The 23,781-nt window shown below is 44.7% G+C and overlaps 1 long non-coding RNA gene across 2 annotated transcripts; it reads left to right on the top strand.

Annotated features, from left to right (window-relative positions):
* Positions 1-297: 297 nt before the first annotated feature.
* Positions 298-23,535, top strand: LOC147376242 (uncharacterized). 2 transcript variants are annotated; one of them, XR_015160890.1, is made up of 3 exons: positions 1,437-1,654; positions 15,896-16,205; positions 20,825-23,535. It is a non-coding gene; the product is annotated as an uncharacterized LOC147376242 (long non-coding RNA). The 2 variants fall into 2 exon arrangements; XR_015160889.1 differs by lacking the exons at positions 15,896-16,205; positions 20,825-23,535 and adding an exon at positions 1,750-2,805 and having other exon boundaries at positions 298-1,654.
* The last annotated feature ends 246 nt before the right edge of the window (positions 23,536-23,781 follow it).

Genomic DNA, 23,781 nt, shown 5'->3' with positions numbered 1-23,781 from the left:
ACCTCGGTTGTAGGTCCCTCCAGGCCCCTTTCCTTACTTTCCTTCCTCCAGTGCCAGTTAAGACCACTAGTGTTTCATTCATATGGCTGAAGTATTGATGTGGTTAGTGCTAGTAACACTCTTATGAAGAATTGTAGTATGAATGAGTTTTTCCAGGTTTCTTCTTGATAGCAAACTTTGATAGCAGAGAGAAAAACAAAAGAGCACTAGGCACTTGGCAGATGTCTTGAAGATTGGCTTTCATGATGTGGAAATGAAGAGTGGAGCGAGGCTGGAGAAGGAAGCCAAAGATAAGCTGCCACTTCCCAGTCCCCAGTACATGCTGGAAGCCCCTGCCGCCCATCCATGTATTGGCCCTTACTGTCCATATGGTGAACAAACGAATTTACAAATGACAGCTTTTTAAATAGAATAGAATCGATGGTTTATCCTCAGTGGCCACCTGATGATCATCAGAGATGGGTATGGTCTATAGTTTTTTACTGTCATTTCAATTGGAAAAGAGGAAAACTTGAATTCAACAAATACTCATTGAGTATCTACTTTGAGCTGGCACTCTTTTGGGCTTTAGGAATACAGTTTTACAAAATAGACATGGTTCCCTCCTTTTGGAGCTTACAACCTAGTGGGGGAAGACTCCCTCAAATAAGCAAGTGAACAAAATAATTACAAATTGTGATAAGTGCCTAGAAATAAACAGACTGGGTGGGGGTGGGGGTGGGGAGCTAATAAAAGTGGGGAAGTTTCTAATTTCTAAGAAATTAGAAAACATAAACTAAATGAAATGGGAAGAGTGAATATGAAATAGAAAAAGTGAAACAAACTGGATACAAGTAAAAGATCCTCATATAGTCCATATAGCTATCAGATAGGATGGGCAGAAGGTCCTTTCTGAGGAGGTAATGTCGAGGCTGAGATCTGACAGCTGAGAAGAAGCCAGTCAGTGATGAGTAGGACAAGAACCCAGGTAGGGGAAACTAAATTACTTCCAGGAAACCCCAGAATCCAGCTGTCCCTGACTGCAATCTGATCCAACATTTTTGAAAGACACAGAATTCACACAGCAACTGGATAGCACCTAAAGCAAGACTGTTCGGCACCAACTGCTGCAAAACACAACCAAGCCTCAAGGGACAGAGAAGTCTTTTTACTCAAAGAAGCAAAAGGAACATATAAAAGGTCTTAATTAAATATATGTTGTTAACATTCTAGAAAGCTCCGTTTGATGCTACAACTATTATTTCCACCAATATCAATTCTTGTAACACACTTGGGGCCTGCTAAACTAGGCCTGTTCCCTAGAGGCCACAGAAGCTGGTGGGCGCAAGACTGTGTTTGGAGGGGCTGGGAAGGAGCCAGCAAGGCGTGGTCCAGAGGAGCCTTGGCATCACAGGAATCAAAACAGCAAAACATCGAGTGCACAGAGAAGGGGAAGTGAGAGGGAGGGTAGCACATCTGCAGGGAAGCCAGGCTACAGGAGTCGTGCAAGACACCAGGCAGACAGGCATGCTGGGGACATCTCTCCACTGGATCTGGACTTGGAACTAGACCTCCAGACTCAGAGGAGGGAGTTGACATGGGCAAAGCAGAGCTTCATCCTCGGGGCTGGATCACTAGGCGGAGCACCAGGCCAGTGTCTTGGACAGAGTACAAGGTGGGTGCCCATTATCAGAATTACTAAGGTGTTGATAAAGTCATTGCCAGTAATATGTATGATTTAATAGATGCCTTTGAAATCTTAAACCGTAGGAATGACCGATTGAGACTTCCAGATTCCCCATCAAGCATGGTGGTGGACGGGGAGATGATTTTTGGCACGGAACTTAGCACTGGTCTGAAATCGCCCCAAGTTGGCATCTACTTCCTTCACCTGCATGTAAGGCCAGCATAGCACTGGGGAAGTTGTGCCTGGACACAAGTCTTAAGTCCCCTCTGTCCCTTCAACCCCGCTGACTTTTCCATTACCCTAATTCAAGACCTTTGTGTGACAGGGTAGGCACATTTACTTGCTAACAACAGTTTCCTCAGAGACAAGCTGAGAGCCATGCGTGAACACATACTGGAGACGGTATTGCCCTGGGCACTGTATCCTGGCCATTGCTCAACCATTCAGGCAATCGCTGCTGTTCCAGCAACAGGGGACATTCAGGGCTGGTGGAATTGTCTTATGCCTTCCTGGGACTCCTCTTCAAATGAGCTAAAATGTTAGAACCATATCTGGAGCCTTGGAGAAAAGAATTTCTCTCATTGTTTCTAATGAGTAGCCATGTTTAAAAACAACTGGATTATATGAGGCTCTTTTACTTGTATGTAGTTTGTTTTACCTTTTCTATTTCATATTCAATGTTCCCATTTCATTTAGTTTATGTTTTCTAATTTCTTCATCTCTTCTTTTTCTTTTGGTATTTTTTCTCAAGCCTTTATCAAGCACAGTAGAAAAGCTTTTGTATACATACATATAAATAGTATGTATAACATATGTATTTTAGAAAACTTATGAATTTTGCCTAACTAAAAGATTTATGACATTTTGACTCCACTTGTTTGACTTAGTATGAATAGAATGCTAGATTTTTAATTTTAAAAAACAGATATGCAACAAGCAACAAAAGTTTACTGTATAGCACAGGAAACTGGAGTCAATATCTTGTAATAACTTATAGTGGAAAATAATCTGAAAAATAATATACGTGCATGTGTATAACTGAATCACCTTACTGTACACCTGAAATATTGTAAGTCTTCTATACTTCAATAAAATATATGCATATTAGGAAAAAAATAAAGATTGGAGAAAGAAAAAAATTAAGCTGAAATATAACTTGGAGGGATTTAAACTTGCAAATATTTGAGGTAAAATTACGCATTTGAAACCCAGTGTAAAAAACTGTAGGGTGTCGTTGGCTAGGGACAAGTCAATTTAAAAAAAAAGAACCTCACATATTTTGGTAATAATCACATAACAAGTTTGCAGTTGTTGAACTCTAACTCTTTCATTGGCTCTGTGCTGAGATTTCATGAATGATGATTTTCCCCTTACAATAATCCTATGAGATCAGTTGACTCCACTTTACAGATAAGGAAACAGAAAGATGCAATAACCTGCACAGCTTGTAGGTGGCAGAACTCTGATACAAACACTCATCTCTCAGTCTACAGTGGGCTTCACTCAGTGTTAGTCGCTTAGTCATGTCCAACTCTTTACAACCTTAAGGACTGTAGCCCGTGAGGCTCTTCTGTCCATGGGATTCTCCAGACAAGAATACTGGAATGGGTTGCCATGCCCTTCTGCAGGGGATCTTCCTGACCCAGGAATCGAACCCGGGTCTGCCACATTGCAGGCGGAATCTTTACCATCTGAGCCACCAGAGAAACCCAGCTTATCATATATATTTTTAGTACAAAGGCAACACACAAAATTGTACTTATGCTGTAACGTGTAAAATAGGTATTTATAAGAACAAAGGCCTGAAAAGAACAGAAATGAAAACAGTCATGCCGGTATGGTGGATCTGTAGGGGTGCTTTAATTCTCCTTATTTTCTAAAGTATTTTAACGTTATGTTATTTTTGTAATTAAAACATTTAAATTATATTTATATTCAACCTTTGGGCTAAATTTGGTGTCTCCCTGGGGCAGCTGCCAGGAGCTGCCTCTCTTCATTTCCGCAGTTCTCATGCCTGGGAACATTTTTCTTTGTTTGGGCTCTGACTGCCACCCTTAAATGGAATAAGACTAAGCAGGAGGCACCCACCCCAGGGTCTGGGCTGCCGACTACGTGACGGTGGATGGTCTGCCAGCTGTGTCTCTGGAAATTGCTGAGCTTCTGAGGGAGCGTGGGAGGCATGACCCGCACCCTCGGTGTGGTGGGTGTGGACAGTGCCCGCTCCACGTCAGATCAGGGCCATGGACCACCAGACACTGTTTGGATGATTTAGAAGGTTATCAGTGGGAGAGAAGCCTGCCCTCAGATGCTCAGACCTAGTGGGAGAGGAGAATGACGCTAAAGCACAGGGCAGAAGCACAGTATGGTAAATGAGAGGAAAGCAGCAGTGTAGTTCTCAGAGAAAGGAGGGGACCTCGGGAGAGGGAGAGCTCAGGAAAAGAATCACCAAATAGGTGCCCCTTGAACTTGGGTGTGCAAGATGAATAAGATTTTACTATGTAGAGAAGACTTTCTAGTGGGAAGAAATAGAATGCAATGTTCCAGGAGCTGGGAGGGGCCCAGAAGGGAACTTTGAGGGGGAAGATGAGGGCAAGGGGTAAGAGGATTCTTGAAAGTGTGCCTTTCACCTTGTAGGTGATAAGGAGCTCTGAGTTTCTTTGGGCATCTGGGGAGCGGGGTGATCAATGCTGTTCTTGAAGTCAATTAAGGCCAGTGGGCTGTGGAGGGAAGAACATCGAGGCTGACCATCCATCCCCTTTTGATCTGGGGATGAAGTGAGGGGCCACAGACAGAGCCTCAACCAATGGGACTTGGTGGCTGGTGAGGAATGAAGTGGGAATAGTGGTAGGAGAAGGATGCCTGAGATAACTAAGAGGTTTCAGCTCTCTGTGAACATTTATTTATTTATTCAACAAAATTAATTCCAGGAGAGGGTAATGGGTATATTAGACCCCTTTTACGTATCAGTTCAGATCCTATCAGCCTTGGTGGTGGTGGTTTAGTCGCTAAGTCGTCTGACTCTCATGACCCCATGGACTGTGGCCCACCAGGCTCCTGTGTCTGTGGTATTTCACAAGCAAGAATACTGGAGTAGGTTGCCATTTCCTTCTCCAAGGGATCTTCCTGAGCCATGGACTAAATCCAGGTTTCCTGCAGGCAGTCTCCTGATTTGCGGGCAGATTCTTTACCAACTGAGCCACTATGGGAGCCCCTTGTCAGCCTTAACTGTCTCTTATTTCAGTTGCCAGGGGTGCTGATCAGCCACCCAAGGTGCATCTGACCCCACTCCAGGGTGCCCTACCGACCCAGTGGTAGAGCTCTGCTCAGCACCTACACTGGTGCATGGACAACTGGAAGTGGGGGGTCATCAGTGCAAACACAGGGTACACCTCTGAATAGTGGAGACAGAAGCCCCTCCTCTGCCCCTGCCACCTCACCCCTGATGGTTCAAGGCCTGGTCACTGAGCAGCCCACTGCACTTACCAATGCACAGTTTGATGATGTGTCTTCCTATTTTGAGTCCTTCCCTGTTTCTCTCTCCTTGCTTCCCACTCTTGCTCCTGGAAATGTACACCCTGATAAAGTACTGATAATGTACATCAGTCTCTGCCTCGGGCTCTGCTCCCTGGGGAATCCAGACTGAACCAATGATTCCAGTTTGAAATCTGGAAATTTCAAATCTGAAATCTAGCTTTTATCACTCTACCCAGAACTGTAGAGCATTCAGTCCAAGCCAAGGTTGGCAGTTCACTCTTAGGATAATTTTAAGTGTGCAGGTCACAAATCCTGACATTGACAGCTTTCAGAAGTCCAGCAGGTATAGGCATTCTCATAGTTTCTTCTGTGTCATTCTTATCTGCCTGTATGGATCTTTACCTCCAAGACCCTGTGCCTCAGGCATTTAGGACAATGTGGGGCAGGCAGAAGATGCCAGAAAACATCTGCCAAGTTGAACTGAAGCTGTTCTCTTTTGTTTCCCTAAATTCCACATCATCTTCGGTGGCCTCACTTAATCTAGAGACTAGTTTCCAAAAGGGCATGTCCTTCTGCTTGTACTGTTTGTGCGCAGCGAAGTGGCACCGATGGAAACTTCCACTGAGCATGGCCGTGCCACGGCACTCCAGCAGATACTGGGCCATTATACAGTGCTTTATCCCAAGAGCTCGCCTCCCTCCGGCAGTGCATCTGGAGCTCCAGCCTTGGAAATATTCAGGCTGCTTGCTGCTCTTATGCCCCTGTGTCCCTCTATCCACAACATCCCTGCTCCCCTGTTCCCCCACCCACCCACCACTGACAACCATGACAACTCCCTATTTCTGTTCAAGTTTTCAGTGGGAAAGGAATTAAAAGTGTGGAAAGAAATTATTCTCCCCTCCCCAGTTAACCAAGGACTTCACTGCCACTAACTTGCCTCTCCTTCCCCATTCCTCAAATAGTCTAAAGATTTGGGGAAAATTAAAAGTTGCTACAGATGCACACACATATGCATGCATGCACACACACACACACACACACACACACACACAGGGGCCTCTATCTTCACATTTATAGCTGCCCTTAAGCCAAAGGGCTTTCTGGGTGAGGGAGGCAGCCCAAGTGATGCTGGCTTTTCTCTGAGCCTCCCGTGCTGGGTTCATGCAGGAGACCACGAGCGTGGAGGTGTTGAGTTCGGACCGCCAGGGCACTTCAGCTGGTAGAGAGAATGAAAGGCGCCCTCTGACAGCTGGGCTGGGAGCTGTCAGGGCGTGGAGAGAGCAGCTCAGGTGGCAGCTAAGCTTTCAAAGGAAAACACCTCTGGCTTTTCCAATGTGCACTCTTCTGCTTCCTTTTCCTGGCACCCACTTACACCCTGCCATCCCGAGCCCCCTGCTCACTCCTTCCAACACTTTCTGTCCACCCTGCTGACCTTCTCTCCCCACCCATCAGAGCCCAGGGTCACTGGCAGATGGATGCATGTGTATATGACTCGTCTTCCCAAATAAACCCCTGAACGTCAGGGTACATCTGACTTTTCTGTTGTCCTCTGTCCCTCTCATATGAATCACAGGATTTTTAAATAGGGAGAGGCCTCTAGCAACAAATTTAACTCGCTTTTTCCAGGAAATTGAATCCCGGAGGATCAAGAATTCTGGAATCTCAGTGCTGAGCAGTCGTTTAGGCCAACCTCCTAATTGCTGCTCTCTGCCAGTGGTTGCCCAGCTTCTCCTGACACTTCCAGTGACAAAGCCCCCTGGAACTTTAATTTGCCTGGTTTCTCAGACACAGAGTCAGAACCTAGCTTTCTACTTATAAAACCTCTTTGAGCTCTTGTTTCTCATCTAGGAAATAGTATAATAGAATCTAACTCATAGGCTTGTTGTGAAGAATAAATTAAGGAAATAATACCTAGTACCAAATGATTACTTAATAAGTATTAGTTATCATTATGCCTTTTTCCAAGACAGCCCAGCCAATCTTCAGATGGATCTGTTGGAAACTTAGTTTTCTTTTTTAGATAAAATCGTTTTCCTGTAGTTTCCATCTTGTGTGTGCTGCCCAGAGTCACTCAGTGAGTTATGGCAGAACTGAGACCAGAACCCAAATCTCTCCATGGGCCAGGCTGTCTCTGAAATACTCGCTGCATAACTGAAAAAGAAGGCAATTTGCCACAATAAAACACTGTTGTGTTTATTCCCATTTTAGAAGGTGAGATAAGAGAGTGAGTTTTCGCTAGCCTCAGAGCTAGTTAGGTTCAGAATCGGTTCCAATCACGTCTTTTCTCCAGGCCTGTGCTCTGTCCCACTACATGTGCAGCTTTAATGGTGTTTTCTCTCTCCCGTTTCCGTCTTAGCAGATCAGAGAGGGTGGTATTTGTAGATATAGATAAATTGTAGCCTGCCCTGAGATCCCACTCATCTCCTCTGTTCATCTTTCTAATGCTAATGGGTTGGTTAAAATATAGGAATAGTCCTGGCCTGCAAGTATATTGGAGAGACAAGATTAGTCCTTCAGTTCTATAAGGGGTCACAAATAACGTTCTGCTTACACCTCTATTTAAGGGTGGCCCTAAAGGACAATATAGGAGAGAAATCCTACCATGGTGCAGAGCTCTGATTGGTTCTTGTCATGATGCACTTTGTCTGGAAGAGGAAATGACCTGACCTCTGGATTGAAGCCAATTCAGAGACAATGACTAATGATTTGGAAAAGTAGGGAATTTGAAGAGATAAGACTGAAAGATGTGTGACAAAGAATTTTGGGAAAGAAGTATATGAATGGACCAGTCATAATGGGCCCAGGAAGTGAAATAGATTCGTTCCATGAGAATGTTTTTCCAAAGGTGTGCACAGTGCAAGAGGCTCTCAAACAGTGTACAAGATATCTTGCCCTTTGTATGTTAGCCTCTTTCCCAAGTCACCCCAGTATTTGCTCAGTGAGGTTAGGAACCTCATCCTGGTGGCAGGGTTAAGATTATTGAAAGTCTACAACATGCAATAGACTTTACCTAGGCTGACCTGGCCACCATCACTGCTGAGTATCTAACTTCCCAGAAGCTTGAACCCTCAAGATGGTACCATGACCTAGAGGTGCCTATTAACCACTTGCCTGGAAGACTGACTACATTATATCCTCTTATCATGAAGGGGGCAGAAATTTGCTTCTCCTTGGAATAGTAAGTGTGTTAGTTGCTAGTTACGTTCGACTCTTTGTGATCCCATGGACTGTAGCCCGCCAGGCTCCTCTATTCATGGGATTCCCCAGGCAAGAATACTAGAGTGGGTTGCCATTCCCTTCTCCAAAGGATCTTCCCAACCCAGGGACTGAACCCAGGTCTCCTGCATTGCAGGCAGACTGAAGACTCTTTACCAACTGAGTTACAGGGAAGTCCCACTGAAATAGATATTTCTGCATTTGCTGTCTCTGCCTACCATGCTTCTGTCAGGAATATTACTTACAGCGTGCCTGCCATGCTCCTCTGTCCATGGGATTCTCCAGACGAGAATACTAGAATGGGTTGCTGTTTCCCTCTCCAGGAAGATGCCCTGACCAGAGATCAGACCCGTATCTCCTGCATTGGCAGGTGGATTCTTTACCACTGAGCCACCAGGAAAGCCCCATAGTAAATGAATGAAACACATTTAGTATCCTCCTTAAGAGATATTCTGAGGAGGGTTGAGAGAGAGGTATGAGAGAGGGGACATATGTATTTTTATGGTTGATTCACTTGTTGTAAGGCAGAAACCAACACAACATGGTAAAGCAAATATCCTCTAATTTAAAAACAAAAGAGATATTCTGATAAACACATTTCTTTCATTTCATTATATTCAGGGATGGTTAACAACCTGGTCATGTTTCCGTAATTCTTGTAAATGGAACTTTGGGAACCTGCCTGGTTGGCCCATGCCCAGCCCTCATTGAAAGAATGAACATTCTTTCATTCTAGGACTGGGAAGAGCAGAGCATACACAATGCGGGGAAATGAGGTCAAGTAGAGCTCGCCCACTAGGTGCCGTCCGGTTGGGGTAACTCCACCATTGACAGCCTGTGCATAGAGAGAACTCTGCAGCTGCTCACCCCTCAGTACAGGAGCCTCACTTCCTTTTGACCCAAGGCAGGTTTTCCTGAGAGGTGAAGTGAAGGGAATATGGTGGTTCTAGATGTTTCCCTCTGATAAGGTAAACCCAATGCCTGGTCCCACTTTAATCCATAGCTTCTTCAGAACTTTGCAGAAGGCGGATGTAGCTAACATTGAGTAAAAATAAACCCTGAAACAGACATTGTTAGGAACAGGTGCTTCAGAGAAGTAGGATTTGATTCCTGCAAACAAGTACCTTCGAGGGCCTTTTTGCCAGGAGGCGGGACACCTGATGGTGGCAGTGAAGTTGGCTTTCTTGCCCAAGACTTCCACCTACCCTCCACCTCTAACACCACCACATACCACAGCCCCATCATTCTCTCCTCACATTGCTTCCCCACCTCCTGCCCAATATAGATTCCTGAAGCCACCACCTTCTGGCTCAAGGATTATAGTTTCTCAAAATAAGTTGTACTGAACAACTGCTGTCCCCGGAAAGAGATCGAGTGGAAATTCCAAGGCCCTGGGACAGGGTCTCCCCCTCCCTCATGCTTAAGCCCCTGCCTCTGTGCCCCTGTAGGTGCCTGTGATGTGTTGTTCTGAGTCACTTGGTCATGGCAAGTGGTCCACCCACTATTCATAGAGTATGGAACTGACAATCGGGTAGATTCCATTCCCCAGCATTCCCTGTATCTATGTAACTATCACCCATGGAATATGAGTAGAAATGATGTCATTTCCAGGCTGAGGGAAATCCGCATTTTCTTCTCCTGTCTGCCATATGAATGTTAAGAACTCTGAGTTTCTAGGAAAGAGTGGAGTCACAAGACAGCTCCTAAGTACTACATGAAGGAATGCTGCAACCTACCAATGAGAAACATGTACACTGGACAATTACATGATCAAGAAATCAATATTTGTGTTAAACCACCATTTTTTGTTATAGAAACTAGCACTATCATAATGCTGTGCTCAGTTGCTTCAATCATATCCAACTCTTTGTGACTCCATGGACTGTAACTTGACAGGCTCCTCTGTCCTTCAGATTTTCCTGGCAAGAATACTGGAGTAGGTTGCCATTTCCTCCTCCAGGGGATCTTCTCGACCCAGGGGTTGAACCCATGTCTCCTGCATCTCCTGTGCTGCAGGTGGATTCTTTACCGCTGATCAGAGGAAGCCCTGTAGGTGCCTAACCAAGAAGCAAATGGAAAGAGCAAGTCTTTCCAACCCTGTACTCCATTTTTACATCAAAAAGAGGCTGGTCAGGTCTAGGTCAATGTATTGAAAGTCCTTTTGTATTGTGCAACTCTTTGAATACAACGTCCTGTAAGCTCATACAGGCAACTGGCCCACCTGAGCAGCCCTGATCAAATTGTGAGGCAGGGAACGATATGTGGCTGGGCTTTACCCACTTTGCTCCATGTCAATCCTTCCCTCCTGTGGGCCTGGATGAGCTATTAGGATCCCTTCCCTCATAGCTCAGGGAGGACGAATGTGAGGCCCAGATTGCCCTAGCAGGAAGGGACATGCTGAATGGAGCAGGAACTGGAACTAAATTATATGTGGGCCAATCTTTTCAAGCCTATGTGGGAGATACAGATGGGATGTTATATGGCCTCGCTGGAGAGGAGAGAGGCCTGCTGGGCCAGGAACCCTGGCAGGACCAGAGAAGGCTCTCCTGGTCCAAAGAGAACTACCGTGGGGAGGAAGCCATGCAGGATCGAGTTAATCGGCAATTCTGAAGGTTAGTGGGGAAAACCTGGATTTGGTCCTATAGGCAATAGGGAACTGCTGTAACTTTCTGAGCAGAGGAACATCTCATGAAAGGGTTACCAGAAGAACGGTGGCTGTGCTCATGTAAAATCATCTCTAAAAACGCACGTGTCTGAACTACAACAACCTTTAACAAGCACTTCATGGTGTCTCTTCCTCTCATCCAACATTTCTGCCCATCTAATTTTAGATGCCCAAACATGCTGCCCAGGCTTCTGCTCAGGTGTCCAGGTTCCATCACCCAGCATGAACCCATCCTCCATCCTGAAGCTGCAGTGACTCCCCTGGAACACAAATGCGGCACGGCATGGCACTCCCGCCTTCAGCTCCTTCAGTGGACCCTCACTGATTCAGGTCCAACTCCTCCACAGATTCACTGCAACCTTCTCCAATTACACTACAGCCTCCTCCAGTTATACTATGGCCTCATCCCCAGTTACACTACAGCCTCCTTCAGTTACATTATAGCCCTCTCTCCAGTTACACTATAGCCACCCTTTCTGGCTTTCTCCTCAGGACACCTACCCACACCAGCCGGTCAGCATTTCCCCTGTCTCTCCCCACCTTCCTGCCTGACTCACGCCTTCCTCTCTGCTTATTCTCCTTCCCCTCTGCAACCTCCCTTACCTTCTCTCAAGCCTACCATTGAAAATCTGTTTTTCTCTGATGCCTAGGTCTAACCTCATGTCTCTTGGAAATCCTTTTAAGATCCTCTAGTCTAAAATAGTCTCTCAAGACACCGCATTTGTATCTCCAGTGTATCTGGTTTAGCACTTATCTGTCTGCCTAGTATCAGAGTTATTTATAAATGCCTGTTCCTCCCGTTGTGTTGTGCACTCTTAGCAAGCACAGAGTTGAAATACATACTTGACCATCTTGTGTTGGCAAGCAGAGTTTATAAACTTTCATGGGGAACAGTTCTATAGATATTTGAAAAGTAAGAGTAGTCATTCTGAGCTCAGGACACTCTGAACTTTTAAGCCCCAAACACTTCCTACCCCCTTGTTTTGTGGTTGGTGAGACCTGCACTAGATAAGAAATGCTACCAAGAAGGCCAAGAGTCTCCCGCACCCCTCCCAGTCCAGGGCTGTGTCTAACTGGAGCCAGGACGGCAATTTGCAGAAAGGCACGGCATCAGTATCCAAATGCTAGGACGTGATCCACTGCACGGCTCGAGTCCCTTTCCTCCCATTGTGCATCTATAACCTGAGGCTGACATGCTGCTTAGTCTTATAAAGACTTTGGGGGAATGCTGCCACTCAGCAATGAGGAGAATGGTTATTTAAGAGAACGACAGCCATCTGAGGTCACTTATTGAGCATGCTTATATGCTGGGCTCTGAACCCGAGACTGGGAAAACACAATCCTGAAAGGTTAAGAATGATGGTGAAGGGACTTCCCTGTGGTCCAGGGGTTAGAAAAATCAGCTTTCCAATGCAGGAGACTTAGGTTCAATCCCTGGTCGGGGAACTAAGATCCCAAAGGCTGCGTCCAAAGCAACTAAGCCTGAGCGCTGCAACTATTGAACGCATGCCATAATGAAGATCCTGCATGCTGCAACTAAGACCCAACGCAGCCATAAATAAATATTAAAAAAGAAAAAAGAATGATGGTGAAGTTACTAGTCAGGACAGTGTGCCACCTACAGATAGGTTGTGTTCCTGAACCACATGCGTTGCAACTTAGCATGCTTGCTTCAGAGAAACAATGAACAGGAGGGTGAGGCTTCCGGGTTATCACACAAGAATCCACTGAACTCACAATGCAGTTAACTGTAGTATCTGAACAGTACAGAATTCAAGCAACCTTTAAAGTCTGATTCCAACAGAAGTCATTCTGCCTTCCAATATGGGATGCCATCTTCACCAAGTGCAGCCTCAGCACAGGCCTGGAGGTCCTTTCCTCTGCACCACCACAGTGGGCAGAACCCACTTTCCTTGGGGCCCCTTTCTTTGGGGCCACCACAGTGGCAGAAGCTAAGTGCCTTGGCTCCTCAGTAAGTATAAATGGAAGGGAGGAAAAGTCTCTGAAGCTTCTAGTGTTTAAGTGGGTGCCTAAGTGTCCCTAGCAGCACACAGGAGAGGGGAACTCAAATGTTTCTATCTGAGGTGGGAGTCCTTGGCTGGAATGGCCATCTGTACAGAATGGACATTCACTGACCATGGTTTGTAAGCTGAGAAGAGGAGTTGGAGAACATTAGAACTGAACGGATCTTTAAGATCAGCTAATCCAACCCCCATATTTTATAGAGGAAACTGACACTAAAGAAGTTAAACAGGGACTTCCCTGGTGGTCCAGTGGTTAAGAATCCACCTTTCCAGGCAGGGTACTTGGGTTTGATCCCTGGTGGGGGAACTAAGATTCCACAAGCCATAGGGCAACTAAGCCAGCACGTTCCAGGGCCTATGTACAACTACTGAGCCCTCGTGCCACAACTAGAGAGTTGTGTGCCATAACAAAAGATCTTGCATGATGCAATTAAGACCTGATGCAGCCAAATAAAGAGTTAGATAATTTTTGAAAAGAAGTTAAATGACTTGCCTCTGCTTACACAAAAAGAGTGGCACGACCAGGCCGTGAACCCAGAGCTTCTAAAGGTGAGCAAGTCAAGTTTAGTTCTGTCATCTGCTAGGTGGGACAATGATCCTTCCTCATCTCAGGGTTATTGGGAGGTGCTCATGAAGACATCCTTAAGAAATCTTTGTAAACTGCAAAAGGCCACGTGAATGGAAGCTACTTTTCTTTCCACTACTCCTAACTGCTGCTCATTCCTCTCTTCAAACTTAGTGGTGCAGTGAGGTGATACAGAAGCCAGGATGTGCAGAGTTAGGATACCCAAAGGCAGCCCCCAATCCTGTTGGTCTACTAGCCTAAGAGGTGTGGCTTGTTAACTTCCATACTTTTATCCCAAAGCTGACATTTCTCTTTGGACAAGCTGTTAAAAAAAAAAAAAATGCTCACTCTTCTAATCCAAACAAGAGAAGCCTAGTCTCCTGGAAAAGTTTCCAAGCTTTAAATAAGAGGCATGCTTCATCTTATTTGGGACAACACTAGAAGCACCTCCAGGTGCCTGTCAGAATGGCACCCAAAGCCCCTTGGTATTTCCCAGGAGAAGGCACTAGAAAGCAGGGAGTCCTCAGAAGAAGGCCCTTGGGAAAGAAACCATTTTCCCCTGGTGCCCACTTTGCCCTTTTGAACAAGCTGGTTTAGAATCTGCCCATGTTCCATCCCCTCCCACTTGCAGATATTCTTGCAATAAGTTAAACATTTTGTAATTGCTTGCCATTGATGGGCCACTTGTTTTTTCAATTGCTCTATGCTACCTTCAAGAGTATTCCATTCACCACCACTGCTCAGTTATGGGGTTCTGATAGCTGGCGGGAGCCCACCCATCTGGGTGCACATGCCTTATAAGGAAGTCCTTGCTGAGTTCTGATTGGCTGATTTTCCTAGTGGTCCAGTTGATCCCAACATCTCTCTGAAGGTGGGTAGTAGTGATTTCTTGGTGAAATCTCATGGCTAATGTGTTATCTCTTGTGAAGCATGGAACAGAGGTAAGTAACAATCATAGTGAGAGCTAACATTTATGGCTCAGTGAATATCCCAGGCTCTGTGATGAGCTTGTTACTTGGGGGAACTCATTTAATCCTTATAATAACCCTCCGAGGTGGGTTGGCGGTTTTTACTCACATTGTACAAAGGAGGAAACTGAGGCTCAAATAACTTGCCCAGGGTCCCACAGCCAGTAGACAGAGGAAGTAGGATCTGGTAATGTTAATCTAGGTCAATGGATTTGGTCTATGAAATTCTCAGAAACTGACTTAAAAACAAATGTATACTACTTTGTTTATGAGAAGTGCTCTTGTGCACATAAAATGGGAAAATAGTCACCCTTCACAGTTCTGAGCTCTTGTTTCAGGTCAGGACAGAGCTTACTGTGGTCTGACATGGGCTGTGTAATCTGGGAAGGACCTTGCACGCAGCAGCTGTAGATGGTCACCAAGTTCTGATGACAGAGGGGTCACCTCTGTACACCAGTCTGAAGTGCCCCCAGAGGGCTGAGCTGGACCCCTGCCCGAGTTCACATGACCCTGAACAACAATAAGAAATTATAGAAGAGTTCACCAAGGAGGGTCATTCTGCCCAAGTCACCCCACCGTAAAACTCCTGGGTGCCCATCCAGCCTCGGGGCGGGAGCTGCGTGTACTCCTGCAGGAATGGGGCTTGAGCCTCACTGGACATCGCAGATGCAGACCCACCTCACCCCCTGCTCACCCTCTGCTGTGGGCTCCACCACCTCCCTCGCCTCCTGCAGGAGGCCACTGGGTGGGATCTTTTGTTGGCACGCTCACTGAGTAGGGAAGAGTAAGCAGAGGGAGGTGGCAGCGACTGCGGCTGTGTCCTTGTCACCACAGGCACAGCTGAGACTGGGCCCCGTCCAGCCACACTCTTAACTCCAGCTGTCACGGCAACCACACCCTCAGCTCAGTTTGCAAGAGTCAAAGTAGCTGTCCCCAGTGACCTCTTGGGGGCCGATAGAACTGAAAACTGAGACCAAAAGTGACTCGACAGAAAATAGACTGAATCAGGGCTTAAAAACAATGCCTTCCTCAGCTCCCCCTTCCCCATTTGGCTTTTGTCTCTGTCCCTTATCTCGTAGGTGTGCAAGCTGTTCCATGCAGTGGGAGGAGACCGTTACATACGATGTGAAAACGTTATGATGGTCCTTTAGAACTGCCCTGGAGGGGATCTCAGGAAATATGCTGCTGACACACAGGAAAGCCCAGGAGGCTGTAGGCCCGTGTCACACAGATCATGGGGCGTCACATGGCCTCTGCCAAGCTTTCAGTCTCTGCTAAATATTAATCCACTAAAGCTCATTTCCTCTTCTTCAATAGGGGAATAGCATGAAAAAAATCTCCAAATATCTAAGACATCTGGGAAGAAGAATATTATTGCCAAACAGGAACCTTGCCCTTTGAGGAGAAACTCCATCCCACTCTCTCACCCCAACCAGCCCCACCCCAGCTCTGTTATAGGTCATCGTAGAGTCTGGGCTGAGATGCCTGAAGCAACCTCATCCCTAACCTTGGTCGTGATCCTCCAGGCCAAAAAGGGGCAAAAGGCAGTGTGCCCCCAATTCTGCCTTCCTGTGATCTGGAGAATTCCTCAGTCTTCAGGAGATGCTGAGACCACTGAGCTTCACAGGCAAGTCTCTGTGACGAGAACAAGGCAGGAACCAGGGAGCCACTCAGCCCACATTTTCTTCCTCCGATGAGTACCTTCTTCAGTGCTTTGCCCATTTCTTGATTTGTCAGTAAAACGAGGTCAGAGTAACCAGTTCAGTTGCCATTCTGGTGAGTCCTCTAACCTAGACCTAATAAACGAAGAAAAATCAAATAGAAAGGATAGATATTAAAAAAAAAAAAAGAGCATGATGTGCACTAATGTGTAAAACAGATAGCTGGTGGGGGCCTACTGTATCTCACAGGGAGCTCAGCTTGGTGCTTTGTGGTGACCTAGATGAGTAGGGAGGGAGTTCCCAGAGGGACGGGATATATGTACACATGTGGCTGATTCATTTGGTTGTACAGCAAAAACTAGCACAACATTATAAAAGTAACTATATCCCAATTAAAAAAAAACAAACAGGAGGAGGGACTCATGGGGCAGAGGCAAAGAATAGAGAGGAGATGAAAGGGTGGGGAGGGGAATAGAAAAGTTCTAAAAGTCCTTTAGTAAACAAGTGATGAGGAGCCAGGCACTGTGGAGTGTGACCAATTCAGTTCATTGCACCTGAGGTCTAATAGAAAATGAATGAATGAATAAGGAAAGCGCTGTGTCTCAGAAACTAAGTCCTGAGAGAGTGCTTTGGACTGAGACGAAAAAAAATGGCACCACTCATTCACAAAAGAGACAGCCCATTGGTTATTTTAAAACTCACCCATATTCACACCCTGGCTCTGACATAATGTATTTTAAAATGTAAAAAAAAAAAATTCTTGCAATTCTAATACGGTGGGGAAAAGTTCAAGTTATTGTAGAAAATTCTACAGTGTTTCTTCTGTTAAATGCATAAAGTAAAAATGCCAAGAAAGGAAGAAATAACCATATATGTGCCTGGGACATAGCAAGTGCTTAAATATTTATTGCGTAGTGCACAAATTCAGTAATGCAGTGTCTAACCTACTGTATGTACTATGAACACAGACTCTTTGGCATGCTTTATGTATATTTACTTGTATTTTCTTAAACTGCTCAAAATTTTCCTTTCTTTTCTTCATTGTATAATTCATGCATTCTTCCCTCTCTGGTTCTTTTCTTGCTTTTGTTTTTTCTCCTCCCCATCCCCCACCCTGGCACCATATAGCCTGTGGGATCTTAGTTCCTGGACCAGGGATGAAACCCTCGCCCCCTACAGTGGAAGTGCAGTGTCTTAATCACTGGACAGCCGGGGAAGTACCCTCTTGCTTTAGTTTTTCAACTGGCATTTGCTTTCACAAAATAACCTCAAGGAGCTTCCTTAGTTCCCAAGCCTCTCTTCTCAATGTATTACTATTCTGTTTTCTCCTCACACACACACTCACACAGCACATCCCAAATCTAGATGCCTTTATTTAACTTCCTATAGACAGCTCAACATATACCTCTTTCAGCAGAATTTAATGCTTACCATAAAACATTAATAATATTGTATTTATTCATGTAATTATTACAAATACAGTTAATTTATACTTAGTAAGCCCAATGGTAAAACTCTTAAGAGAGCAACATATGGTTATTAATGAACACATTAATAACTATGTTTTTGATGGTATAAGTTGTTTCTATAAAGTGACTATTCCTATGACAGACTTGCTCAATTATTTAAATGCTTAAATAAAATATGTGATTTTAATACATTATATTGCACAAAATGAGTAATTTATAGGGATTCTAAGATTATTTTCAAGAACACAAAGTAAAAATACTTCTAAATAGAATTCATTACCTATTACTTGTCAACATCTAAAATACGGTTTTCATAATTACTGAATATCTGTCTATTCATTGGCTTTGCTAGTCACCTGAGAACCATACCCTATTGAATTCTGGGGGAAATATACTTAAATATTTTAAGTAAAGCCATGCCTTATAACAACACTTGATTCTCCTCAATATGGCCTAACGTGCTGGTCTCATCTTCAGTTTCTCACCCTTACCCTCCCTTCAAGCCCAGCTGACTATGAATGTTCAGAGCCTGGAATGCCCTAGGTAATTTGGCTGAAATTTACTTCAAGGTCCAGCCTCAATGTCACTTGCTGTATGGGGTGGCCTCAATAACCATGACAGAATTCATCATTCTCTTCTATGTGCTTCTGGGTGCTCCTGTGGCACTTTTCACCTGGAGATATGAAAGTCATGTCTTTCCCTGTGTGACTTCTCCCTGGGCTTCAGAATTCCTTAAAGACAAGGATGGGGACTTATTTGGGATTGTATTTTCACACAGGGTTTGGCATATGGTAGATAGGCAAGAACAGAGAAGGCGATGGCACCCCACTCCAGTACTCTTGCCTGGAAAATCCCATGGATGGAGGAGCCTGGTGGGCTGCAGTCCATGGGGTCGCGAAGAGTTGGACACGACTAAGCGACTTCACTTTCACTTTTCACTTTCATGCATTGGAGAAGGAAATGGCAACCCACTCCAGTGTTCTTGCCTGGAGAACCCCAAGGACGGGGGAGATTGGTGGGCTGAGTCTATGGGGTCACACAGAGTCGGACATGACTGAAGTGACTTAGCAGCAGCAGCAGATAGGCAAGAAATATTTCTTGTATAGACTTATTGAAGTATTTCTGGTCTGCATTCAACATCTCTTTTTATACTTCTACTAACAATGATGCCCAACAGGTGCAGTGGAGCTGACTCCAGCCTCAAGAAGCAAAAGTCAATTGTCCTAACTTCTTTGTTGGGTCGGCTCCCTTGGCAATGGTAAACAACCTCTAGCTCCCCTAGTTCGCTTTTCCAGTCTCTCTTTTCTACTCACTCTTCTGTGTTTCCCCTTAAGTGAGAATAGGAACAAAATCTCTAATGCACACCATATGAAAAGGCTTGTGTTCATGTTAAGTCATTTCAGTCATGACCGACTTTTTGCGACCCTATGGACCATAGCACGCCAGGATCCTCCGTCCATGGGATTTTCCAAGCAAGAATACTGGAGTGGGTTGCCATGCCCTCCTCCAGGGGATCGTCCCAACCCAGGGATCAAACCCGCATCTCCTGTTTTGGCAGTGTGTTCTTTACCACTTGCATCACCTGGAAAGCCCCATGAAAAGGCTTATCTGCTAAAAAACGTTTTTGTGGAAATGTAATTAAGCTACACCTTATATACTCCTGTAGACCATTCTGCAATGCCTAGCACAGTCCTTGGGTCAGAAAACATTTCATCAGTATGGCAGAAATCAAATCAATATTGTAAAGCAACTATCCTTCAATTAAAAATAAATAAATTTAAAGATATTTCATCAGTTAATACATGGTTTTATCAATGCTATAAAATACCAGAGAACTTTAGCTATTTACAATAGCAAAAATGATTCATTATTAGGGTATCCTTTTTGTGGGGTACATAAATAGGGTTAGAAGACTAAGAGACTAAAAACTCTGTGCCTGCCTTATTATTGCCCCCTTAAGCTACTGGGAGACTTGGCACATGCTATTGTGGTTAGTAAACTAATTTCATAAACTCAGTTGAGATAGACTCAATTCAACCTCTGAGAAAGTAACACCAATTTTGAAAGATGGCATCAAAGTGGCCAGAGGTGGATTGTACTGTACACAGAACTGCAGGCAGCCCCTACATGCCTCCTCTGGCTAGATCTCCAGCCTCCTGGCATCTCAACTCAGCTACCACCTAAAGTTGTCACAAGTTTATAACATCTGTGGAATAGAAGAGACTTTTCTAGTTTAGAGACCAAGTTCTTCCAGCCCAGAGACCTCACATTCTCAGGAATATACTAAAGGGACAATGAGAGAGCCAGAGTCATTTTCAATATTTCAAAAAGACCAGTGGAGGTCATAGGCTTACCAAGAATCCTATGACAAAACTCTCTTTAAAAGTCTGATTTATGTACAGATGAATCTATTTGCAGGACAGGAATAGAGATGCAGATGTAGAGAATGGATGTGTGGGGTGGGGATGGAAGGAATGAATGAATTGGAGGGGGGAATGAATTGGGGAGATTGGGATTGATATATATACATAACTATGTGTAAAATAGAAAACTAGTGGGAATCTGCTGTATAGTAAAGGGAGCTCAGCTCAGTGCTCTGTGATAACCTAGATGGGTGGGATGAGGAGGGAAGGAGGTCCAAGAGGGAGGGGATATATGTACACATATAGCTGATTCACTTTATTGTACAGCAGCAATTAACACATTGTAAAGCAACTATACCCCCAATTTTATTTTTAAAGTCTGATTTATTTATGTTTTTGTTAAGCTTTTGTCAATTCTGTGTTATCAAGCTCTCTCTTGCTGATCAAAGTCTCTGGTTAATTACATATGGAGAAATAAATTCTGTAAAACTTGGGGGTTAGGGGAAAAGGAGACCAAATCTTTCAAAACAACATTCATGCAGATAAAAACAATACAAGAGGTCCATGGTGGTGAAGTGTTTGCTGACCTCATCCAGCACTCTCCTTTTCCCACCCAGGAAAGGAAATTTGCCTGGGTCACACAGAAGGCTACAGGCAGAGTCGGGGTGACTCACTCTTTCTGGGCCAGTGTCTTTTGGGCTCCCACACTGTAGCATTCTCAGTTCCTTGCCCTGAATCTGTCTCTGCTTCCAGATTTTCCTGACATCACTGGCTGTTGCAGACAGGTGGAGCGCACTGCACCCAGAGGAAAGGAGACCAGGAAGTGCCCCAAGAGAGAAAAAAGCTGGAGACTAGCGACACCCACTGCTCAGACCGTGATGAGACATGCAAGTGTTCTGGGCAAAGGATCTCACTACAGGAGCTCAAGGAAGGGGACAGTGAGGAAAACTGATGGAGGCGGCTGAAGGGAAGTACACAGATCAAGAAGAAAAGATAAAGATGGCTCTGTTTCCTGGAGGCCAGGGCTCCTTATTAAAGGGGCATTGAGTATGTGAAACATTTACTCCACCAGCTCCTAATGGTTAATCAGTGGCCCTGTGCGGTGAGATGAGTAAGCACATGGTTTGGTAGAGACCCAAAAAAGACAAAGGGAAATAAAAGCAAAGATGCAGAGTGACCACTGATTATGTAAGGGACACACTTGCCTCTTGAGATTTCCCTGATCTCCTCTCCCACAGTCCCTATTGCCTGCCTCCAGAGCTCACTTAGTAATAACACACACTTAGAGTCTGTTATAGCAACTCACTCAAGCCTGGTAACAACCCTACAAGTAAGTACTATTATGTCCCCATTTTACCAGTGAAGACATGGAAACAGAGAGAGGTTAAAAAATTTGCCCAAGTCTCACAACTAGTAAGGAGCACAGCTGGGATTCAAATCCAAGCAGTCTGACCCAAAGTCTGCACTCTTAAGTGAAAGTGAAAGTCGCTCAGTCGTGTCCGACTCTTTGCAACCCCATGGACTGGGGCCTGCCAGGCTCCTCTGTCCACGGAATTCTCCAGGAGTGGGTAGCCATTCCCTTCTCCAGGGGATCATCCCAACCCAGGGATCGAAGCCAGATCTCCCACACTGCAGGCAGATTCTTTGTCATCAGCCTGACTTGCTATATAATTAACATCTTCTGTTGAAATGTTGCTTTTCCCTCTCAGTCTCTGACTGTGAATTCCTAAAGGTCAAGGACTTGATTTTACTCATTATTGTATCTACTCTACTTAGCCAAGTGCCTGATATATGGTATATTCTCAACAAATGTTTGTTAAATGAACCAAAATCCCCCTCTTTGTCTCCAAATCCTCCAGATTTCTAAGATTCCAGTAGGTCCCCTAGCTGGCATAGATTTTATTCTACCATCTCCTCCCCAGTCCCTACTCTCCCAACAGGCTTGTTCTCATGAGACCTGCTTCCTACTTGGACAATTTTTCTTTCCTTTCCCCTTATACCCCTGCATTCTATAGGGCCTCTCATTTGACAAGATCCTATTTTTAGCCATCAGAAATATGAATTTATGCTAATATTAATAGATTATCATTTATTGTCTCTCTTAGTGGGATTTCCTAACCCAAATGCAAAAACACAAATTCATTCATTCAGACAATTCAACAATTCTTTAGTTTGATTCATGGAAGGTTAGGGCAACGCAGGATCTTAAAAGTCATCATGTTCAATCTCTTCATCCTACAAAGGATGAATCTGAGTCTTGGAGAGGGAAGTGACGGATCCTTGATGATATTGCCAGTTAGGAGCACAGTCAGCTCTCTTAGGCCTTTATTGATGGATAGGAAATGGTCCTTCCCTTCAATAAGTCTGTGATGGAAGAATTGCTGCAGGTGCTAGTAGGGGTGGTGTTGGAGTAGACAGACCTTCTGATATCATTCCATATAGGCCACCTAATTGATTGTCCCCTGCTTTGGGCATCTAACGGTGGTTCTTAGCAATCTGGGCCAGAGGTGGGGAGCCTGCAAAAGTAAGGAGGCTGTGATAACAACCAGAAGCCAACTATTAGAAGGACCTCACTTTAATGTGTGCTTATAGTTTCAGTACAAGTAGCACCAATCTTCTGCAAATTCATTTTAAGATCTTTGGATTGACAGAACAGATCAAGGAGACACTTTTTTTTTTGGTTTGTTTGTTTCAAGCCTTAAATTTGGGGGAACGTTTCAGTTCAGGACAATTTCATTAGTCTTCTCTGTTGACTGCCTGTAAAATGCTGTTTTCCTTCATGGCTTCATTCCCATCTATTCATTTATACACTTTTCCTGACTGATCTCATCCATTCTCGTGGCTTTTAACCTGACTCTCAAATTCTTATCAACTGGCAGTTCTCTCCCCTGAGCCCCAGTTGCTGTATTGAATGCCTTTTGGACATCTTTATCTGGGTGACCACAGTCTATTAGACTCCATAACTTTTAAGAAGGTTTCACCAATCCTTTTCTGCCTGGCCTACCTACACCTGCAACTCCAGACTATCAGTATCCTGTGACAGACTCTAACTCTTTGTCTACAGTTTATTATTACTGATAATAGTTGTGATGGTTATGTTTCAACTTGACTGAGCTCTGATGTGCCCAGGTCTTTGGTCAAACATTCTGGGTATCTCTATGGATGCTTTGGGATGGGATTAACATTAAATCAGTGGACTGAGAAAAGCAGATTGCCATCTGTAATGTAAGTGGGCCCCATGCAATCAGTTGAAGTTCTGAATAGACAAAAGGCTGCCCTCCCTCAAGTAGGGGAGATTCTCCTGTTCGACGGCCTTTAAACTGGGACATCACTTTTCCTGGTTCCACAGCAGCCTGCTGGCTTTGGGACTTGAATTGGGACATCAAAGCTATAGTTTTGGGACTTGTCATCATCCATGGTCTTGTGAGCCAATTCCTTATAATAAATCTCATATGTTCTATTGATTCTGTTTCTCTGAATAATTCTGACTAATACAATGTGCTAACTCACTTCAGTCATGTCTGATTCTTTGCAACTCTACGGACTGTAGGCTCCTCTGTCCATGGGATTCTCCAGGCAAAAATATTGGAGTGGGTTGCCATTTCCTACTCCAGGGAATCTTCCCAACCTAGGGATCAAACCTGTGTCTCTTATGTCTCCTGCATTGTCAGGCAGGCTTTTTACAACTAGCCCCACCTGGAAGTAAGCTG

This window comes from Bos grunniens, chromosome 3 (assembly GCF_055505025.1).
Source record: "Bos grunniens cultivar Pamir isolate PY7600 chromosome 3, Bosgru_T2T1.0, whole genome shotgun sequence".
In the NCBI taxonomy this organism is placed as follows: Eukaryota; Metazoa; Chordata; class Mammalia; order Artiodactyla; family Bovidae; genus Bos; species Bos grunniens.
This window is presented reverse-complemented; position numbering and strand designations above follow the sequence as displayed.